The sequence below is a fragment of the Octopus sinensis genome, linkage group LG12, assembly GCF_006345805.1.
Source record: "Octopus sinensis linkage group LG12, ASM634580v1, whole genome shotgun sequence".
In the NCBI taxonomy this organism is placed as follows: Eukaryota; Metazoa; Mollusca; class Cephalopoda; order Octopoda; family Octopodidae; genus Octopus; species Octopus sinensis.
Window position 1 is genome coordinate 48,496,982 of NC_043008.1, and position 20,198 is coordinate 48,517,179.

General features: G+C 34.3%; 1 protein-coding gene across 10 annotated transcripts in view; it reads right to left on the reverse strand.

Annotated features, from left to right (window-relative positions):
* Nucleotides 1–20,198, reverse strand: part of LOC115217963 (activated Cdc42 kinase-like) — a 334,743-nt gene that overhangs the window by 230,325 nt on the left and 84,220 nt on the right. The window contains exon 1 of one of the 10 annotated variants that reach the window (XM_029787684.2): nucleotides 5,222–5,370. The exons of the other annotated variants lie outside the window; for them this stretch is intronic. The gene's annotated coding sequence lies outside the window, so the exon portion shown is untranslated. Of the gene's footprint in view, nucleotides 1–5,221; nucleotides 5,371–20,198 lie in introns of those variants that run through there. 10 annotated transcript variants of the gene reach the window in all.

The window sequence follows — 20,198 nt, forward strand, 5'->3', positions numbered from 1 at the left end:
TCATTAAAAAATGTTCATGTTTAAATTAAACCTTCCCCTCATAAGTTTATGTAAAATCCTTTTGTTAAGTGACATTCCAAAAAGTTCACTTCCTAAATTCCTCCAAATCCTTGATTATTTTAAAATTCAGTTGAAACCCATGATGTGTGTATTAGGAATACAGTCAAGAAAGGCTTAAAATAGAAAATATCTATTAATATTTTCTCAAATCACAAGAAAAAAGTTAATACCTCGCCTCATGTACATTGATGTAAAAAGAAATCCTTCAACAATTTAGGACTGAGATCCAAGAAACAGTCAAAGAGAACAAAAAATACTCGTGAACCTCTCACACACACACACAACAAAGGAGGTGGGGGTATGAATAAGAAGCTATTAGAAGATAAGACAAAACAAAAATGTCTATGGTGAGCAATTCCTATGAAGAATAATTACAGGAAACAAACATAGAGCAAAGACCTGAACAGAGGTGGTGGTGGTGGGAACGAACTTATGAGAAAGAACAATATACAGTGTTTAAAAAAAGATGGAAAACAATTTAGTCTCTCCATATGGTAGTGTCCAAGGTCATCAAAATAGAATTAAATGGTTTCTGGAAGTAAATTGCAGAAATAACCAAATTAAAAATAAATACAGTAAAATGGGACAATCACATGTCACTAACATTGCTTTGACAGTTAATAAAACATTTCAATTTTATATTTATCAAAACTAAAAACTATGAAACAACAAATAGTTGTAATAAAGAAAAGAAAACAAATAACAGCTTGTTTTTGTGTTTTGAATTTTAAAAGTTACCAAAAAAAAAAAGGAAAAAAGAAAAAAACTGGAATTTCGTATAGAGGTAATTTTGATTTTAATCTTTGTTTATTATCATTATTATTATTATTATGACGGTGGTGAGGTGGCGGAATCATTAGCACACCAGGCAAAATGCTTAGCGGCATTTCATCCATCTGTATCTTGCAGGTTCAAATTCTGTCAAGGCTGATTTTGCCTTTTATCCTATCAGGGTCAATAAAATAAGTACCAGTTGATCACTAGGATCAATGGAATTGATTTACCCCCCACCCCCGAACTTGGTGGCATTGTGCCAAAATTTGAAACCATTATTTGAAACCAAAATTTGAAACCATTGTTATTGTTATTATTATTATTATTATTATGTTATGTGATTTCTTAATTCAGAGCCAAACAGCTTTTTGAGAGAAAAGGAAAATATTTACTATGGCTTCTATTTCTCACAGAAAAGACAATAAGACAAATCAAGAACAGGGTACATTAGGATTCTGTCATGATATAAGTTCTTTTTGTAAAATCACCCACCCATCCACCCTCTACATTAGAAATAAGAATGAGTAAAGAACTAATCTAGTAGAAAAACCTTACAGGTAGCTCAATTGTCAGAGAAGCCATGCTGTTTCTCATTGGCTGAGCAACAACCAATCAAATATGACAATGTTTTCATAACAGTTATACAAAACTTGTCAATGACTGGATTAAATAATAAATGGACATAAACACAGAGATTCAATAGCAACAGCAACTAGATTAAAATACTGCAATTAATCTATTTATATTTCATAATTCTACATTGCAGTTTTGAGAGGAAGCAATTAACAGCAGTGACTTCAACAATAAAAATATCGTTAATAAAATACTTGATCCACAATGATACCTTCTAAGGTGTAACAATGACGACAGCTGATCAATAGAAGGTGTTAATAGAATTTCATCTTTAAAACATTGATAATAAGGTTGTCTACCTATTAATTTCTTTCCAAGCATAAAAAATAGTGCAGTGTATATCTGCTTTGTTCAAGGTTACCTCGTGTACTTTAATATGACCCCATGCATTTTAAACATTTTTTTATTTGGCCCCCAGATAACAATAGGGTTTCAAAATTACAGAAACAACAACATGAATTACTTCTAGCAATGTCTGTGATGACAATGGTGCCAATCTATTATTAGCCCCTGGCTTTCTCTTGAACAATAATATTGGCATGGAGAGAGGAAGATTTGCATGCACTGGTAATTGCAGGTCTTTCTAAAAAACCTTTACTCAAATCAGTGCCTTAGTGGAGAACTTCCCAGTCTGGTCAGACATACAAAAAGAGGGTTCCAAAAATCTAAACATTATCAAATCAATTCACACACACATTATAAGCAAGCAAGCTACATCACAAGTAGAAGGATAACTCATACAGGAGAATTGCTGGACAATGGAATGAGAATAATTTACCAGGTGGATTTAATAAAGAGTATAGTTTGAAATTCTCAAAATGTTACCAAACATGACAGACACTTGAAGTGGAGTGGCCGAACTGTTTTGGGTGTATCAACCAGGAATAAGGATACTAGTTTGAATATATCACTGTTTTATTTTGATATTTCCTTGTCTCAGAAAAATCAAACAAAACAACTGTCTATAATTAATGGAGTCAATCATACAGACTTTTAAAATAATATCAATAACATTTTAAGAAATAGTTACCAAATCAGAATCTGACGAGGCCTTTTTCTTTAATCACTGTTCTCCTAATAAAAGGCACACACAGGATTAACATCTTTAGTAAAAGACTTCCTTCTCAAGAAGGGCATCAACCATTCCAATTAATATTTGCTGACTAATCAAGGAGAGATTTCAATAATAAATCACTGGGAAATGTCTACAGTTACTCTTAATAGGTGATCACAACTTGTAAATACCTTTTACTCTTAATCAAATGCTTTCCCAAATTTCCCAACAAAAACTTTTAGATTTTGACCCCTGTAAAGTGCAACTGTAAACACACTACAATGCAGTATAAGACACTGCTGAGTGAAGTATGCTTCACTCACCACAATATAAAGATATATGTAAAGTATGTGATATAACACAGTCCTGTAAAGTACCACACCTCACTCAATACAATAGAGAGAGATATATGTAAGGAGGGGGGGGCTACAAAATTTTAAAATACTGAAACCTTAGTTTTATCATCATCTTACGGCTTTTATTTGACAACTGCTGAAAAGAATTATGTCAGTGAATATTTCCAATGTAAATAAGGCTGGAGTGAAAGACACCTTGAAACTAGAAATATTCTGTAACTGCTACAAATTAACCCTTTTAATACCAACCTGCCTGAAACTGCTTTTTATTCATGGTAACAAATTCCATTTTAAAGTGATCAAAATTTAAAACCTTCCCACAAAATTTTCTGTTAATTTATGTTCAAACAACAGCTTATTTTACAAGTTATTTTACAAAATAATTCAATATTTCCAAAATTAAATGAAACACAAGCAGTGTATTTAAACCAAAGATACGGTAACAAAAGGGTTAAGCAACCAAAACATGATACCCAAACTTTGTATGAATGAAATAATAGTTGAACATTTATGACCTTAAAAGATAATTCAGTCTCACGGAAAGATGGTTATTATCTAATATTAACTTTTGATTGATTGTTCTTTTTTTAACCAACACCTGACTTTCCAATGTGTAGTGTAAATTATAAAGATTGATAGAATGGGAATTTTAATTAAGTCTGCACCTTAATTAAGGTAAGATACAGATATCTATAAAAAGGCAACAACATTAAACACCTGAAAATAGATGTATTGAAGTTGTTATAGTTTGTATAATATTAAAATTCCATGTTAGATATTTAATGTTTTACTTTATTTTATTGATATTTCAAACAACTATATCTTACATAACACTAAAGATAGAGATTAACTTAAACAGATTAGCTTAATCATTTTCTTACAAGTTAATTACTTTAATATATTCTTGGATCTTCCTTCTCAGAGTATTTTATTCATGATACATTATTAGTGAATCTAATTCCTCATCTGTTTAGCAATGTTATCATTTGAGATAGAAAGAGGTTTTTTATATTTTCCCTTAAAAGAAAAATAACAAAAATTGAAATTTAAAAATTACCCCCACCACCATCATCGTCACTCCCATCAGAAAACTTCTAAATTTCCAGTCAGTTGTGAAGTCTACAGGTATTTGTTTAAACAGAGTGTGTAGATTGTAACATGCTTATATGAAAATAGAATCCTCACAAATTAGAAGTTACTCACTGAATAAAAGACCCGGTTTGTTATTTCATTCTGTTCTCACCAGGTGCTCACTTTTAAAAAATCTTTTTTTCACATAATCATTATACTATTTTCAAATGTTTATTCTTCAATTAATCCAAGAATTAAATTTAACTTAGTTATTTAAATATTATTATACTAAATGTCCACAGTGAAATTCTGCTTTTGTTTAATCCATCACAAAAGTATAACAAGATTAGAGATTTAAAGAAATAACATTAGATTTAAGATAATCTAACCTAACCAATGGTTTTCTTGGGTTGTCAAAATTATGGAACCACACCCATAGAATAACCCAACATTTTATGAAAGACAAAAAGAAAAAAAGAAAAGAAAGAAAGTGACATTTCAGTAGCTTAAACAACAGCCATGCACGTTCTTCAATTCAATTAAAAGGTTTCTTTAAACTGAAAGTTTAGAGAAGTGAACTCCACCACCACCACCACCACCACCACCACCAGTCACTGAAATAACCAGCAACAGTTTAATCAAACATATAACTAATTAATTTTCCTCAAAAGATAACTAAAAACATTTTATCAAGTTCACTTCTTGAAAATATAATTTTTAATTAAAATACAAAATTATATATTTATAGAAATAACTTAAAATTTGAGAAATGGCAATTAAGCATTGCAAAAAGATAAATTTCTAACACAATGATGATTTTTAATATAAGCACAAGCCCTTCACACATGCATGGGGCCTCAAACTCCGGCACAGGGCCTCGACACAGGCACTGGGCCTCAAATTTTGAGGGCTAAAAGGGAACAGTCAATTACAATAACTGCAGTATCTGACAGGTACTTGATTCCTTTAAAAAGATGAAAAAGGAAGTTGATGGTGACAGGTTTTGAACTCAGAATATAAAGATCACAAACATCAGAAACTACTTCATCCTTCACCCATCCACTTCTGCCATCTGCTGCTAAATACGAGATTTTCTACCTTTTTTAACTGATAACTTTCCAAAACAAGGAAGTAAACTAAATAAAAGAAATAACAATAAGTTTGTTTACAAATGTAAAATAACCTTCCCCCCCCACACACACACAAACAAACAGGTAGTAATTTGGGTGGGGTGGGTGATGTGGAATAAATATACTTGAAAAGATAGACAAACCTGAGAGAAGCCAGTGTTGTGTTCAAACTGTGTCTTTGTAGCCTTGGGACCATGTAGATTACCGACCATGAAAACAACAGAAATGTGGCAAGTGAAGGATAGGAACAAACCTTCACAGCACAACACCCATTCCCCCAACCCACTGAGATTACATTTTATAGATGTATATATAAATATATATACACATATATTCACATACACAGACACACTTCCACAACTGACACAAGAGCAAAGGCGGAAAGCTTACCAGGAGGAGAAGGCAGATAAAGAGAGAGAGGGAGAGAGAGGGGGGAGAGAGAGATGTTGTACTGCTAGGTTAGAAGCAGCACCTATAGCAGAAAGAAGTGAGAGATGGGAGAGTGAAGTAGACACAGCGAAGAGGGAAAAAAAGAAGATAGAGCAGTACAGCAAACACACACACTTTCTCTCACTCCCTCTCTCTCTCTCATATATATAGCCACAAATGTTTGTATGAGTACAAAAGGAAAGTTGGGGTAGGTTTAAAAAAAAAAAGAGGGAGAAAAAAGACAAAAAATTAGAAGAGGAGCTAATAAAGTGGGGGGTATTTTGGGTTCCCTTCTCTCAAGCTAAATGCAGGAAGCCAAATGAATAATTTGGCTGATGGAAAGCTAATTACATCCTCCTGTAGTTGTTAGAAACAAGCATCTGGCATTATCTTTGGGATACAGGAGGAGTAAAAACTGTCATTTTATTTCCTTTGCTGTAATACTGCAGCTTGTTGTTGTTGTTGTTGTTGTTTGACAGTTGACAGACCTTTCAGTAGGGTTGTCACAACTTCTACCTAGGGTGACACAAAAGTTTTTATTTTCTAAAATTAATAAGGTCATCTTTGCTTTTCAACCTTTTAAAGGAGCTCCATAAATAAAGAGTATCAGTCAAGTACTCGGGTGTAGGGTTAATGTAATCAATGCCTATCCCAACAAAATTGCTGGCCTTGTACTTGTTGATTGAAAACAATAATTTCTGAGACAGGCACAAGGTCACAAATTGAAGGAGAAAGAAACTGTTGATTATATAAACTTAAATATAATAAGACTGGTTCTAAAGGATGAAAACACAAAGCCAACATTGCTAGGATTTGAATTGTAAATGTAAAGGGCCAATGTCTAAGCACAAAGATCACTAATTTAGGGGACGTAACTAAATACCACAAAACATTGAAGTCCAATAATGTGCAGAAGTAGCAAAGATCAAATTCTGACAGACAAAACAGTATTTAGAGACTGCAAGAGGAGGCAAAACAAACTTGGTTGTGTCATGGATTGATTAGTGCAAAGCCTACAAAATGATATCTCATTCTTGGATAATGGGAATGCATGAACCTGGTTGACATTGCTTCAAATGTTGTGCAATTTCTTGGGAAAAGAATGGCGAAGCAGAAAACAGAACTGACGACATATGGAAGAAGCTTAAGAACAATAGAAATCAAGAGAAATATATTTCAAAGGAACTGTCTATCCCCATTGATTTTTGTGCATTGCATGATAACCACTAACAAAGATTTTGAAGAAAGTTAAGGTTAGGTATAAATTCAAGGCCATCAACAAAAGTTAACCATTGTTGTTCATGGATAACCTCAAGCCTCACAGTAAGAATGAATTCCAGGTCAGTTCCTTTGTTGATATGCTGAATACATTTAGTGCCGACATCAGAATGGAATTTGGATTGAAAAAATGTAGTATGTTAGTCTTGAACAGAGGCAAAATTAAATGCACAGATGGATAGGTAATGCTATCAGGGGAAGTTATCAAGCAAATAGAAGAGGTGGGTTTTAAGTTCTGGAAATGGACAAAGTAATGGGGGACAAAATGAGGGGAAAATTAAGGCTGGAATACTTGCATAGACTGAGACTTGTTCTCATGTCAAAATTAAATGGAAGGGATAAAATTAATGCCATCAATCAATGCACAAGTGGTCTCTCTCTCTCTGCATAGATATGGAGCTGGGATAATTGCATGCACGACAGAAGAGCTAAACAGACCAACAGACAAGAAAGTTATTGACTAGATATAAGGTATTTCATCCAAAGAGTGACACAGACAGACTGTGCATACCGAGAAAAAGAGGAGAGGGAGGAGGAGTGATGGGGTGCAGACACAGCATTAAAGGAGTGGGAAAAATGTCCTCAGACCTACTCTTGCTGGAAGTAAGAAAGTCAGGTCTGTACAAAATAGAAGATTACAAAGATAAAGCATTTGAAGATGGAGAGGAAACTGAAAATAGGTGAATAGTAGAAAGAATGCATGGACAGTTCCACGGAGATGTTGTGGATAGGACTGACAAAGAAAATAAAGGTGAAGCAAGCTGGTCGTTGAAAAAAGGTGGTAGCCAAACCAATAATTGTCAGAGCCTTGAGAACAGTAATTAAAGATCTTAAGTAGTATATTGAACAAACAGGGACTGCAATACACTTGCAGAAAACAGCATAGCTTGAACAGTTCAAATACCCCAAAAGGTGCTGGAAAAATAAGGGGTGAACAGCTGACATTTGGGATACATCTCCAGTGTTAGAAGCTGTGCAAAGAACAACAACAATGATAATAATAATAATAATAATCCTTTCTACTATAGGCACAAAGCCTGAAATTTTGTGAAACGAGACCAGTCGATTACATTGACCCCAGTGCTATACTGGTCCTTATTTCATCAACTCCCGAAAGATGAAAGGTAAAGCTGACCTCAGCAGAATAATGGTTTCTGATTTATCTTCAAGGTCAGCAATTTTAAGGGGAAGGATTAGTCAATGCCATCAATTCCCAGTACTTGACTGACACTTCATGTTACTAACCCCAAAAGGATGAATGGCAAAGTTAACCATGGTAGATTTGAAACCAGAACTGCAAAGAGCTATAAAAAATAACACATACTATTTTGTTCAACACTAGCAATTCTGCCAGCTTGCTGCCCTAAATAATGATGATGATGATGATGGTGGTGGTTCATAAAATGTGTACAAAGCTAACAATTTTGTAGGAAGGTTGTCGTCAATTGAATAAATTCAGTATGTATTTTATCAAATCAATCTGACTCGACCCAACTCTAGACATTTGAAACACCAAGTTGACTTGTACAATTTGATCTCAAAATGGTTTAAAAAAAAAAATATTAAATAAAGAAGTGCGAAGCATTTAGTCTGGCAGTGTTTCTGCCATTCCATCAGCCTTTTGCCATTTATAAAACTAAAGACTACCCTAAGGCCTGAAAGATTATCGTTTCTGATAAAAGCAGATGGTACAGAAGAAAGAGCTAACAGCAAATCTTAAATGGTAGAGCTATTAATAAAAGTGCGATACACAGCAGGTTACACAAACAAAACCATATAAGCATTTTTCCTCCCAGAAGGAAATTTCAAAAATGCGATAAATAAATAAATAAAAAGATGGGTTAAATGCAAAAGTTAACTTTAAAAAATCTAAAAATTATGCAAAATGTGTTGTTAAATATTTTTCTTAAAATTTTTCATAGCTTTGGATTTAGAAAACAGCATGGTTTATGATTATTCTTTAATATTTGAATTTTGGATCTCTAAATGATAAAACAGTTGCTGCACAAAACCGTCTTAGATTCAAGGATAGGAGTGGTTGGTTGGCTGGTTGGATAGGAAGGAAGAAAGAGTGACAGGAAGACTCCCCACCGAATGTTTTCCTGCAGTTATTCCAACTTACATCAATTCCACCAGTCTGAGAGGAATATGGACTCCAAAGGTCATGGGCATTGCCCCTCCTCTTCTGACTAATTTACAAGAAGAAAAAAAGGGAAGAAAGAAAGAAAGAATGAAAGGCATTGCCAATGAGTGAGTGGTTTCCAGTTAAGTGTTATGAAATATCACAAGAACATACTTCAGATGATGATGACCCAGTTAGAACGAGATTCAAAAACCATCATCCACATGGCATTAGTGCCATACTGCACCAGCTTTATCAGGAATATATTCCAAACAGCTCAAGACTTTCTCATGAGGAATCTAACAATGTCCAGTAAAGTCACTTCCAGCAAATTGTAGATAATCCATGTGGTCATTGACTTAAGTTCCATTGGAACAATTTTGAACAATTCTTCAGCAGCTTCCAAACCACAAGGAGCTATTATGTGGTCATTCAACTCGCTAGAAATAGCAGCCCAACGTCCCTTGACAGTTACAAAAAAAAAGGGGAAAAACATTGGACAATGTAATCCTAGATACACAATGCCGGGTAAAAATAAAGAGATGGTCATGGATGGACTGCCTGACTACATGCCTACTCAAGACTGAGCTTGGGTTAAATAATTATAACAACAGCAACAACGACACAACAATAAAAGACACAGGGAGATGAGAGAAATAATTTTAGTAAAGCAAGACAGACGTAAAACCAGCAAAGACAAATGTAGAATCAGTAGATTTTAATGAGATTAGTGAAAGCCAAGTGTATTAATGGTGGTACTACGGGGTGAAAGGAGATGAAGTTGCTTTTGAAAATGTTGATAGAATTCTGGGGAAATAAACAGTTATGAAGAACATTCACTTTTGGCAAAGAAGAAGCTAATAACCAATGACTTTTGAGTGATGTAGCAACCGATGATGCAATTACATAGATCAAGCCATAGTAATTTATGCATGTGCTGCACATCAGTGGTTACTCAATATTTAAGCAGACAAACATGAAGTTACAACCAATATATTACCAATATATATAACCAGAAATAATATGTCAATGTGGGGCAGAATGCTAACCAACAAGCAGGCACCTAATCTGTTAAAAATAGGAACCACCTCTTCCTCAAATTGCATTCTACTTTCTTAAGAGATGGAAGATCACACTGAGGATGGATAGCCATGAGCGGAATACTTTTGATCAAAAGTCACAACTTCATATATACCAGAAGAAATATCCTCAGGCAATGATTTATCAAAAAAAAAAAGCCCAGTGTTCTGCTCAAGTCTTGTGGCATAAAGTGAGAGATAAATTCTCTTGGGTCATAGGGTGTCAGCCCTTTACAGTCAACAGACATTCATAGATTCACTGACGCTATTTTCAAAACAGTAGAAGTCCTGCTGAGTTTGGCTCATACATACCACCTTTAGTGGAGTCTCAAATCTGAAAATCACTTCCTGTCTCACTTCTACCAATCTTAAGACTCCAAAAATGGTCAAGCCTGATGCTCCTTCCACCTCTCACAATGTCATAAATATAAACAATAAAATGCAGGCACACACAATAATTTTACATGTATATAAACTCATGACTCACCTATAAATAGAAGGTTCGTCACCTTTCTGTACATGTGTGTATAAACATGCACACACACAACAAACTTATATAAAAGGTGTTAGTACAGATTTCTCACTAAAGTGGACCCTGCAATCATGTCATGTTTGTTGTAGCTTTTCCTTTTACATGGACAGACTTCATATTTTTGTGATAAAATGACACTAATACAGTTGACACACAGGAATGGTAATTACCGTTTATGTAAAACTGTCATCAAGTAACATTTAAAATAATAATTATGCTGACAATGATATTAGCGAAGATAATGGTGATGATGACAATGATGACGTTAAACACCCATATTTTTCTTGCTTGAATAGTTTTCAGGCATCTAACCAAGCACATCTGCCACAATATCACCTGCACCATCACAAAGGTGTGCCAAATATGGGTAGCAGAGCATGTATAATTGGGGGTGAAAATTTAACAGCAAGGCAGCTTCTTATCAACACAGCTGTGTGTGTGTGTGTGTGTGTGTGTGTGGTGTGTGTGTGTGTGTGTGTGTGTGAGAGAGAGAGAGAGAGACAGACAGACAGACAGAGAGAGTGGGGGAGAGTGGGTTGGTGCTTTCAAAATGATCACCTGTTCCTCCATTTCATGTTTGATCAACAATACAGAAATCTTCAATTTAGAAATATTACAGACAGATTACCAATTGAATACAGGTTCAAAGGAACACTAGAAAACATTCTGCTGTGAAACACACCTACACCTCTATCTCCCTCTCTGTGTGTGAGAGAGTGGGGGAGGGGTCAGTATATATTTGACTTAATGATAAATGAAAATGAAAATCTAACGAAACCTTACAAATTTGATTTAGGCTGTCAATGTTTAGATTTAAGTTAATAGTCTCTTCGACTAAAATCCATGAAAAAAATTATTATATCATCCACATCTGTCAGGTCACAGCATTCGTAAAAAAATTCCATTGCCTCCCAAAATTGCCCAACACTTCTACTGCCATGCCCATGAACCCTTTCCTCTTTATGATTTTTACATTGTCACCTTCTATGTCTTTTTCCCTTCTATTCTGTCTACTCTCTATGTATTTCTCATTTTTATTATAGTCTTTCCTTATTTATTGTTGCTTCTATCCCCTCTTTTAACCGTTACCAATAAGCTGTAGGGCACCCGACCACTGCAAACAATAAGCTCATTACTATTATTATTATTATTTTAAAGATTTCAACAACCAAAAGTTTGACTCCACTTGTATTTCTTTTTAAGCCTTTTGTTATACAGACAAACTCTTCCAAGGAAATAATTTATGACAGTCGACTTTCTTCCAGGAAATCTGAAACTGAGGTAAGTAGACTTCAATGCTTTACCAAAATGGACAACATCTCACAATTTAATGCCTTAAGAAATACTAACTAACTAATTAACTAACTATTTCTTTGCAGAGTTATCATTGTTTTTTAACGTCCACATGGAATTTTGTGAGGCAGGTTTTCTATGATCGGATGCCCTTCCCGTCACCAATCTTCACCTATTTCCAAGCAAGGTAATATTTCCCTGTGGCTTAACATTTTTTGAAGATTGAAGATGAACAGCACCACCTTGTATAACAACGGTGCTCATTTACAACTATTATGTCATGTCGAGAGAGAGAGAGAGAGAGACACACACACACACACACACACACAATGGGCTTTTTCAGATTCCATCTTACAAATCCACTCACAAGGCTTTGAACAATAGAAGATACTTGCCCCAAGGTGCCACACAGTGGGACTGAACCTGAAACCATGTGATTGGGAAGTGAACTTCTTAAGCACATAGCCAGAAACTAACAACTCATTGAATTTCCAATTTATACAAGTTTCTCAGTACTTAGTAGCTTGTTACAACGAAACCTGCACATTACTCATTCGTCTACAATATTGATTGCAATATCCATACCTTATATTTAGTGTTTGTATTATTATTATTATTAAGTATACTGCAGTTAATATTTGCATTAACCACAACTGAAAATATTGTACTTGAATATCCACTTTAAGTATAAACCTACTTATTTATACAATCTTTTGTAATCCAACCACTTCTATTGCAACTGTGTCCGTCTATAGACACAGTGATCCTTTTAAAGCAGTGATTGGGTGCAGTTTTCTGTTGGAAACTATTTAATGAGCATTTTCTCATTAATGTAATATTTATTTATTCATTTATCCAAGGAATTAAAGGATCATTTTTATAAATCATTTCTATTTTATTTGTGTATATAACCCTCAGAGAATCATTATTTATATACATAGTATCACCTCTCCTGTATGTTCCGGTCTAAGTTCCTACCCTTTTTGGAACTTACAATTTATTGAGTGAGTGCATGTGTACATATGCATGTATCTATGTATGCATACATTTCAGGTGAGATACACTTACCAGCAGACATGGCTGTCCACGAACATATCGTGCATTATGCAATATAATATCCAAGATACGATTACTCACAAACACATACATGGTGCACTACATCTCAGATACCATGGGGATATGATACCATTGGAAAACAGCTCAGATAATTATTTTCTCAATTCATAAACTGATTTTAGTGGTTTTATATATAGTTTTTGTTCTTTTTTATAGTTTAATTACACTAATTATCCTAAACGACTTTTAAAGACCATGTTGTAGGTGCAGATGTGGCTGTATGATTAAGTAATTCACTTCCCAACAAGATGGCTTTGGGGTTCAGTCCAACTGCATAACACCTTGGACAAGCATCTTCTACTAAAGCCACAGGTCAATCAAAGCCTTTTTTGCCAAAGTGTATAGTTTTAAAGTTAAAGTTCTGCAGTCAATAATGGTTAGCTATTCTTCCATGCAATCCCACCAAAAGACTATCAATAATATACTTTTAAAAAATGGGCAAAAACCTTGGCTGTATTCAGAATCTTGTGTTTGAAAGTTATTTTATACCTAACATGCATACAACTGGCTATCTTGGCACCGTGGATCTTTTGGATATCAATGCCTGTTTTGTCTTAGCAATCAAGCAATAATGCTTTAAAGAGTTCTTTTAGAATCCTTAATTCAGTTGCCATGGTAATATTTGAAATGTCTTTAATGGTTACTCAAAGATATGATATCAATTGCTACATCTGAAGAGAGAGAGAGAGAGAGTTCAAACCGGACTAATCAAGCTGACTTGCCCATTATAGAATTCTAAGCTACAGCTTTTTATAAATGCAAGCCAACACTGGTGCCTTAAAAGAGCATTCAGTAAAGTAGAGAATGGCTTTAAATGCTAACCAAACACAGAGAAAGAACAAGCTAAAAGTTTGTATCCCAAATCAATAAATGCTTAGACCATTGTTGGGTTGGTTTCTATAGTTGAAGATGTAAACTCCTGACAGAAACAACTAGCTTTCACAGTTGGTGAGTGGACTTATCCATTCTTACATGCACACAGGCTTACCTATTTATTATGATGACTCAACAACAAAAGTCAATAATCCTTTGTAGCCAGCAACATGTGTGTATGCATGCAGGAGTGTGCCTATGTGCATGCCTGTGGGCGAGCAGCGGCAGGGGGGGGGGGCACTGTGTTTATCAATATCTATTTACATGATTAACACTAAAAAGAAATGGAAAACTAAACCAGGAAAGTTATCGATGTTATAAGTGGGAGCTGTTCTCTCTCTCTCTCTCTCTTATATATACATATACATATACACACACACACACACATCTCTTTTCCCCACCCACCCATGTAATGCAATTCAAATCATTTTCTTATTACGAACAAGGAAATCAACTTAACTGGAAACAGTTAAAAATTAATCAATGTGAAGCATATTTGTCTTTTGTTTTTATAATTACTTGGCAACAGTATTTTCAAATCTCACTTATAACATTCCTTACTAATTACAGTAATTATTAAACTAACATCGGTTTGTAGATATTCTGTTATGGCTTTTTTTATGTTTTCATTTCAATCATTTACTTACTGAAAGTGTGTGTGTGTGCACGCGTGCTCATTTAATGTCTGTTATGCCACACCATCCAGGCTTAGACTGGGAACTTATTTGAGGATGTGTTACATGTCCAGATGCATCTTCTTGTCACAACCCTTACCTGTTTTCGAATAAGGCATATTTTTTGTGTGTGTTTTTGTTCCAGAAAACTTCAAAAGTAGAGAGAATGATCATTAATAATGTCAACAAAGAGTGTTCACGTCACTACGGCTGCACTCAAGTGGTGTCAAACACAGAATAGCAACATGCACACAAGCACAAACACACGCATATATGACGGGATTCCTACAGTTTCTGTCTACAGTTTATATAAGTTATAGAAGACGCTTGCCAAAGACGCTTGCACAGTGAGACCAAACTCCAAAACACATGGCTGCAAACACAATGTGAAACACAAGTATACAAACACACACACACACACACACACACAATTTTAGTAGAGTTATTAACTATTAACTTTTACAAGGTAAAAGCTGACCATGACTGAAGTTTCAGCTTACTTAATACTAAAAAGTCTTGAGTAATCCTTTAGTTTGAATGTTAAATTGCTTTTATATACAAACTGTTAGTGCATGTGTGTGGTTGCCAACTTTGCTTGCCAACCACATGTTTCAATCTCACTGCTTAGAACCTTGAGCAAGTGTCTTCTACTTATAGCCTCAGCCCAACCAAGGCTTAATGAGTTTGGTAGACAGAAACTGAAAGAAGCCCTGTGTGTGTGTGTGTGTGTGTTAAGCATGTTAGTGTGACTAGAGTAGATATGATTGTCTAAACCATTGAAGGCAGTGCTCTAGTATGGCCAAAGTCCAATAAATGGCACCAATAAAAAAAAATAAAGAATGTGTAATTATCTCAGAAGTATTGATAATACTTGGAATGGTTTAGCAAAAATATAGAAAGTCATCAAGATCTAGACTGCAAAAAAGAACTTTTTTTTTAAGTAGGCCAAGAGAATCAGGTGTGTGTAATGACTTCCAAATGGAAGACCCTACAAAACTATTAAAATAGTCCCTTCCCCCATTGGTTCTAAATAGGATGAGTTCATTGTTTCAACACAAAAGATATCAAATTTGACAGGATGTGCCACTAATAGAAAAAAAAAAAAACTAACATTTCACAGGTAAAATAAAAATAATGAAGTTTCCTCATAAAAAATAGAGGTAGACCAAGTAACACATGGATGTTGCGTATTAACAACAAAGGTTGGTGAGGAGTGGCATATTTGAGCAATACCAGAATAAAAAAAAAACTACCTTTATTCAGTTTGCCTCTGGAAATTCAAGTATTTTTTTTTATTATTATTTAGCTTCCTTTTTGGTTTAATTCAGAGTCCAATGTTTGATTCTTAAAATATCAGTCATGATATTTTATATAATTAGATTAAAAGCACAGTATTAAAAGAACAAAACAAATACAAATTTGTCTGTTTAATGTCTGTTTATCCAAGCCAGCAAAGGTTGGGATAGAGAATTATTTAAAGCAGGATTTTGTGGCCGGATGCTCTTCTTGTGGTGAAGCCTAACTTATTTTTCATTTAAGGGATTGTTTATTCTATAAGTCATCAAAAATACAGAACAATCAATAATAAATATCAACATCAGCACCACTGGAGCAGTCCACAAGCATGGAATATAAGCATTACACACACACATAAACACAGCAGGTTTCCTGCAGTTTCCATATACCAAATTGCAGTGAATGCTACTGCTTGGCTTAACCAAGGTACTACATTTAAAATTGAAATCTCATTCAAGATCAATAAAGTACAATCTAAGATGGCAGTTTATCAGAACTGTAAGAACACCAGACCAGAAGCCTTGTGGTATTTTTTGAAGTCTTTTGTGTTCTTAGATCCCAATTCTACCATGACTTAACTTAGGTGACCCATCACCCAGGTTTTGAGTTTGAGGATATCTTCCTTCCCTCCCTCTGCCCCACCATTGTTGGAAGACCTGAAACAGGGCAAAACACTGCCTTCCCTCTTGACTAAATGTATGAAAAAATAAAAATGCCTGAATTGAGATCTATTTTAATTCCTGATATATTATTTAATTTTAAAACTGGAAATGTCAAAACTGAAATAAGAAACCAAAATGAGAATATATAAATAATAAAATTCATTCCAAATGTATTTTATCGATTAGGCTGGTGATATTGTGGGTGTTGTTGAGGTTTGTGTTTAGCTATAGAACATATGTTACTCTTCTAAGTTGGTATCAAATATTCCCATGAACTGCAATCAAACAGAAGGGACTATAAAACATTTGCAGCAGGCCTAACAACATGGCTAAACAGTTATTTATCCTCCTACCACTGCACTCATAGAATGAAGCCAGCAATGTGTTATTTCTGGCTGGCTATATCAATTTTATACTTAACAGCTGTCTAATAATAATAATAATAATAATAAACAATGACACAGAATATATTTCAAAATAGGGCAGACTCTGCTGCATAACAAATTTCTCAACATCTCTTTGTTTCATTGTTTTTGGGGTTTTTTTAAGCAGTCAGACTCCTGCACAGATGATGCTAACCAACTTTAAGTGAAACCAATGTGGAGATAAGAATGATAAACTCCTCAGATCAGTAGTAGAAATCCTCTGAAATTTTACTCTTCTCAAATTTAAAATTGTCCATTAACAAGGTCACAAAAATCCATACAAAAAAAAAAAAGAAAAAGAAAACTAGTTTAAGCCTTTAAACAGCAATATTTCACATAAGCTGCACATCTGTGAATTTGTAAAATTAAAGATTCCTTATTTTTCTCACCACAGATACAGCTCCACAAATTTTTAAACACAACTCACCCCTAGTCTTAAAAATATTCCCCTCCTGGTGTAGACAGTAATAGGACAACTGTAGCATTGGTACATTTAGAAATTCTTAATAATGCAATAGTAATTCCAGTTTTTGCATCATAATATCATCATCCTCATCTTTATTTCAATGTCCACCTCACCTAAAAAACATTGGTGAAACATAGCCATTAAAAAACATATTGCTACTTGTTTCAATCTTCTGTAGCTTGTGGACCCCAGCATCCCAAGTTCTGGTCTTAAACATATACAACCACTTCTTCCCATGCTTCGCTAGGTTTCCTCTTCTAATGATATCTTCCACTACCAACAACACAAGACACTTCTTTCAACCAGAGCTCATCATACATTTACACCACAAGTCTTGGTGAAAATTTTAGTTTTGAGTTATCATAATAATTTAAACAAAGCTAGTACACATTTTCTAGCATTAAAATGTTTTAAATGAAAAGCTAGTTTAAATACAAAAACAATTTTCTCCAAAGATATAATCCTTCAGTAAAACTATATTATTTAAAGAGGAAAAAATCATTATCAAAAATGAATTTACTTTATTTAAAATGAAAATTAAAAGCAGCCATCTATGTATCATACTTAATGTAAATACATCATTGAAAGGCAAATTTACTGTGGTATTCATCCTGACATAGAATGTGACAAGGCTGGCACTTTGAATTATAGAGACAACTCAGTTTTGCCAGCTGAGTGAACTGGAACAATGTGAAATAAAGTGTCATGCTCAAAGGGCACAACATGCCACCAGGATTTGAACTCACAACTTTGCACTCATGAGCCAAATACCCTAACCACAACGCCATGCACCTCTACTCTTCCAATATATATATATATTGTGCTTTCAAAAATAGCACATCCCTAAGAAATGTTATCTCTGCTTGAATACTGCAATAAATTTGCCTTTCGATGATGTATTTACATTTACGATGATACAGAGATAACTATTTTCAATTTAAAGCTGTTTCTATTGTACACAATAGAAACATTAAAAACTTCATCTAATTGAAATATAACAGAATGTTGAGAAGATTGTATCTTAAAACTAGTGCTGCCCTCTATCCACAGATGGTTAAGAGCTACACTTGTCAAATGGTAAAGTTTATCGAAGTTGTAAATACATACTACTATAATCGACAATAACATTAGTAAGCCTCACCAGCCACTGAGTCAAGCTTCTATATAGTCACTTGACATACAAAAAAGAGCAGCTAAATCTCCCCAAATTAGGAAGAACACACTGCATAGCGTCATTGTTGATATCAACTTGAGCATTCATCACCATCATCTTCACTACCATCACCATTATCATCATCAGCAGGATTGTCACTGCCGCTACCATCATTATGAACAAGATCATCTCCATCTTCATCATCAAGAGAGAGAGATACTTTGACAAAACAAGTAAATAATCTAAGTGACAATTCTGATATTAGAAGACATTTTTGTTGTTCACACATTAATCTTTAGTATCAGGCTAAGTTTTCAAATATATAATTCCCATTTTTTTCAAAACAACATTGAATCGACCTCACTCATCAAGAAACATTATTATCACCTTGCCACGAAATCCCCAAGAGGGCTTCGACAAACTTATGAGCTCATCCATTATTTCTAAGTGAATTGTATTAAAATTATCTGCCATCAGCAATTTACTCCAGTTTGAAGAGAACACTTCTGTGCCCTCCTGTCTTAAAACTGCCATTCTGACTGCATTGATGATGTACTGATCTTCAAGGTAAACATTGTGAAAAGACTTGACAGTCAAACTTGGGATTACTGGATAATCCTTCGCTCCTTGAAAACAAATAACTATGGACTCAATAGTTTGCTTAGTTCCAAGCAAAAGAGCAACATGAAAAAAAATATCAGTAAAGAATGCTAAAACATTATCATACAAGAGGTAAATATTTAATTAAAAGCAATTACATAAGAAAACAGCCTTTGTATTTATTATATTTATTTGCTTGTTTAATTTTAAGGATGCTAAAATAATAAATATTACCAATGTTGCTAAACCAAACATGGCACAGATTTATATAAAACATGAGATTATTAGAAAGAATAAGTTTTAATGTGGAAATCATTGACCTCTAACAATATTAGTTTGAGTGTGTCAATGGGAAACATTTTAATGTGTGTGGTTAACAATCTTGCTCCCCAACCATGTGGTCTCAGATTCAGTTCCAGTGTGGAGCACCTTGGGCAAATGTCTTCTACCGTAGCTGTGGGCCAGCCAAAGTCTAGTGAGTGAATTTGGTAGACATACACCGATAGAAGCTTGTTCTGTGTGTGTGTGGGTGGGTGGGTGGGGGTAGCCTTGTCTTGACATCATGTGACAGTTGTAAACAATCATCACCACCATACAAGTGATGGTGTTCATTCATTTCCAATCTTCTGTGAAAAATATGTCTAGCCATGGGTAAATATTACCTTGTTTGGAAACAGGTGAGGATTGGCAACAGGAAAAGGTATCCAGCCGGAGAAAATCTGTCTCATAAAATTCTATCTGACCCAGACAAGCATGGGAAAGTGAACATTAAATAATCATAATAATAATAATAATAATAATAATGGACAGATTAATTGCCCAGACTTTAGAAAAGAAACAAGATTCAGTGGATCGAGAATAACAGAAATACAATGAATGTCATTTAGTTTTACTTTTGGTTAATGTGGGAATGAAGTCGCTTGACAAAATCTCAAAATTAATATCTTAAAAACCAGACTAATCTGATAAGTGATGATAATAAGTGAGAGAAAAAGAAAACAAAAATCCTGTAAGAACATTCGTTTTTATATCAAACACAATTTGTTTGCTTTTCTTTCTTTTTCACTTTCTGTTATCAATATTAAAAAGGATAAACACAAAAACCAAACTAGAATGCTTGAA